This window comes from Elaeis guineensis, chromosome 3 (genome assembly GCF_000442705.2).
Source record: "Elaeis guineensis isolate ETL-2024a chromosome 3, EG11, whole genome shotgun sequence".
Taxonomy (NCBI): domain Eukaryota; kingdom Viridiplantae; phylum Streptophyta; class Magnoliopsida; order Arecales; family Arecaceae; genus Elaeis; species Elaeis guineensis.
This window is the reverse complement of record NC_025995.2, coordinates 84,072,719-84,076,414: the sequence shown is the minus strand read 5'-3', so window position 1 is coordinate 84,076,414 and position 3,696 is coordinate 84,072,719. Positions and strand designations below refer to the sequence as shown.

The 3,696-nt window shown below is 38.0% G+C and overlaps 1 non-coding gene across 1 annotated transcript; it reads right to left on the bottom strand.

Annotated features, from left to right (window-relative positions):
- Window positions 1-782: 782 nt before the first annotated feature.
- On the bottom strand, window positions 783-888 carry LOC140856828 (small nucleolar RNA R71). The gene has a single exon (XR_012140428.1). It is a non-coding gene; the product is annotated as a small nucleolar RNA R71 (small nucleolar RNA).
- Window positions 889-3,696: the final 2,808 nt, after the last annotated feature.

The window sequence follows — 3,696 nt, the reverse complement described above, 5'->3', positions numbered from 1 at the left end:
CCCACCGACCTTACACTTATCTGGCCAGTTGGTTGGTCAAGCTTCGACTTGGAGGGCTTGAAGGCTAACTACAGTTAGGAGCTGTCTAGAACTAGGGTAACTTTAGGATAGAGAGTCCACTGCGTGCTAACTTGATTGTAATTAAAATCTAACCACAACTAATTCTTCTATTAGTTTTAGGACTTCTTAGGATCTCTTCTTTAGAACTCTTTTCTCTCTTCTTCTCTTCTCTTAAAAAAAAATAAAAAAAATAAAAAAAATAATCCTTAACAGACTAGGATAGTCCTACATAAACGGTTTTAGTTGCATGTTAGGTCGACGATCACTAAAATCCGACTTGCAACCATTAGACGAAGAATTAGAAAAGACTCTTAGGACTATCCGAGTTAGAAACATGGCTGCACCTGGTGAGGCTAATCCTCCATGCTCATTGAGAGAATATTTCACTCCATCCTCGTATACCTACTCTCCATGCATTCAAGCACCTCCAGTAGAAGCTACCCAATATGAGATTAAGTCTAGTATTATTCAAATGTTGCCATCATTCTATAGATTTAGTAACGAGGACCCATACAAACACTTGGATGAATTTCTTGAAATTTGTTCCACAGTAAAAATCCCAAACTTCTCTGATGATGCTCTTAGGTTGAAACTGTTCCCTTTCTCACTTAAGGACAAAGCCAAGCATTGGTTAAATTCCTTAGACTCTATAACCATTTCAACTTGGGATCATTTTCAGAGAGAATTTCTCAAGAAACACTTTCCAATCGAAAAAACAAATCAAATTAGAAAAGCTATCACTAGTTTTTCTCAATTGGAGGGTGAACTTTTTCATGAGACATGGGAAAGGTTAAGGGACCTCATTTGTAAATGTTCACACCATGCTGTCCCTAAATGGCAACTTTGACAGTGTTTTTATGATGGTCTATCGAAGAAACACCGACAAATGGTTGATGCATCATGTGGTGGGATATTCATGCTAAAGAGTGAGGATGAAGCCTGGCAGCTCTTTGAAACATTTAGTGAGAATTTTCTACATCATATGTCTGCCACCTCTAGAGAACAACCCATGCTTCAACAAAAAAGAAGTAAAATTTATCAGATTGGAAACGTCATGAATATCCACAGTAAGGTAGATGAACTGTCTCAAAAATTAGACTGTCTTCTAAATACTGGACAATTCCCGATTCCACCTAACCCAATCCAAGAAGTTTGTGCATTGTGTGCAAATCCGAACTATTTTGTTAGTGAATGCCCAGTCATACCTCAATTTTCTGAGTTTGTGCACGAGCAGGTTCAGCAAGTTCAAGTCCAACAAGCTCGCAGACCAGAAAACGATCCATATTCGAACACTTATAACCCTGGCTGGAGAAACCATCCAAATTTTTTCTGGAGACTACAACCAGTGGTTGGCCCTGCCGCACCTCGACCTCAATATCAGGACCCAACATATAGGCATGGATCATATCATCAATTTCAAAATGTTCCTCAACCGTCTACTACTGGTCACAGCTCAGCTTTTGAGAAAAAAGTTCTGAAAGCACTAGAATGATTAAAAGTCAACACTCAGACCCTTAACTCCCACACAAATTCATTGCTAAGCTAGAGACCCAAATAGGTCAACTAGCGACTGCATTCAGTAGGAGGGAAGGAGAAAAATTACCTAGCCAACTCAAGAGCAACCCAAGAGGCAATTTGTGATTGAGAGCTTAATACCCAGAAGCTTTTTCTGAACATGCCAAATCAATCATGACTCTGAGAAGTGGGAAGGTCATTGAACACACTAGTAAAACCAATGAGATTGACCCTAAACCTCTAACCGAAGCCAAATCACCCAAGAACAAGGAGGACCTTAAAATAGAGAATGAACCAACTGCACCGGAATCATCTTCTTGCCTAAAGCCCCATTTTAGATACCCTGAAAGCCCCTATTCCTGCAGATAAGAAGGGAGAAAACTCGATGAGATGTTGGAATTGTTTAAGCAAGTCCAAATTAATCTTTCCTTCTAGACGCAATCAAACAGTTCCCTACTTATGCCAAATTTTTGAAGAATTTGTGCATCCAAAAACGTAAATCTAGATCACAAATTTCAAAGAAAGTAGCCTCACTGAACAGGCTAGTTCTGTCTTCCAGCATGCCACTCCTCCAAAGCTTAAGGACCCAGGAGCCCCCATCATTTCCTGTGTTATAGGAGATTATCACATTGAAAAAGCTCTTCTGGATTTAGGGGCAAGTGTGAATCTTTTACCTAGTTTGGTGTATGAACTTTTTAGATTCGAAAACTGAAACCCATATCAGTCACACTGCAATTAGCCGACAGATCAATTAAGAAACCATGTGGAATGCTTGAGGATGTCTTGGTCAAGGTAGATGAGTTTTACTTTTCAATTGATTTTCTGATTCTCGACATGGAACTAAGTGGCAACCCCAGACAAATTCTCATTATCTTAGGACGACCCTTCCTAGCTACGGCAAATGCATGCATTAATTGTAGGACAGGAGTCATGGACGTATTGTTTGGGAATAAGAAACTGAGACTGAATGTATTTGGTGCTTCTCAAGGACCATCAATGGATAGTTGCTTCAAAGTAGATACACTAGAAGATATTATAGAAGATGCAACACCCACAATTCTAGCATCAGACCCCTTAGATACTTGCTTGGCTCACTTTGGAGTGTATGACTTTGAGGATATATGAAAGAAGTTAACATCTTGTTGGATACACGCACGATAAAATCACTCTTCCATGGATAATCAAGTATGAGCCATTGCCCACCTGTTGTTGGTTTTATTGCATATGACGTCTGGCTGAAGACGTAAAACTTAGCGCTTGTTGGAGGCAACCCAATGATTTCATATTTTTTTTTTACTTTACTGCAGCTGCAAAAATTTAGAACAAGAGCCTATTAATCAATGAAGCTATCTTCAACTTTCGAAGCAAAATTATCCTAGGTGCACTCTCTCTTTTTATTTTCTTTGCTTTCCTACTCCATTGAGGATAATGTAGATTAAGTTGGGGGGGAAAAAATTAATCAAACCCTAGAGTATGGCCAGAAATAATTAGTTTTGTGTATCCAAATTTTATTTTGATTAAGAGTCAATTAGGCATCCTAATCAATGAATGATTAACGGTCAAGATAATTTTAGAGATACTGAGGAATAAATTATTAAGAAAACCCAATGAATGGTAGGATTTAGACTAGATCAAATTTTAGGAGTGATTCTACAACCATCTTCTTACTGATCTCAATAAAGAATCTGCTTCATGAGAGATTGAGTGGAAAGGTCGAGGTATGCAAAAAATTTTCTTAAAATTTACTTAAAAAAAAATATTGGTTTCCTACTGAGTAATCGGGCCCTTTCGCCTAAGTAAGCATTATGGTTTGCGTAAAAAGGTGGGCAATGTTAAAAAAATAGTGGATAATAAGGGGACTAAATTGCTAGAAGATAATAAACCTATCTCACATTAAGTTAGAGGATTTAAAGAGTAAAGTGGTGAGTTGGTGAAAGAAAAGCTCTTGAAATTTTTTTAGTTAATACTCAGCCACTAATTGGGTCAAATTGATAATCCAATGAAGTATCTCTTTAATAGTCTGACCAGGTATCATCTACCTTTTGGGATGCCTAACCTAACTTTTGATTCAAGATCGAGTCGGTACACAATGCTGATATATCTATTTTACTCGAAGACGAG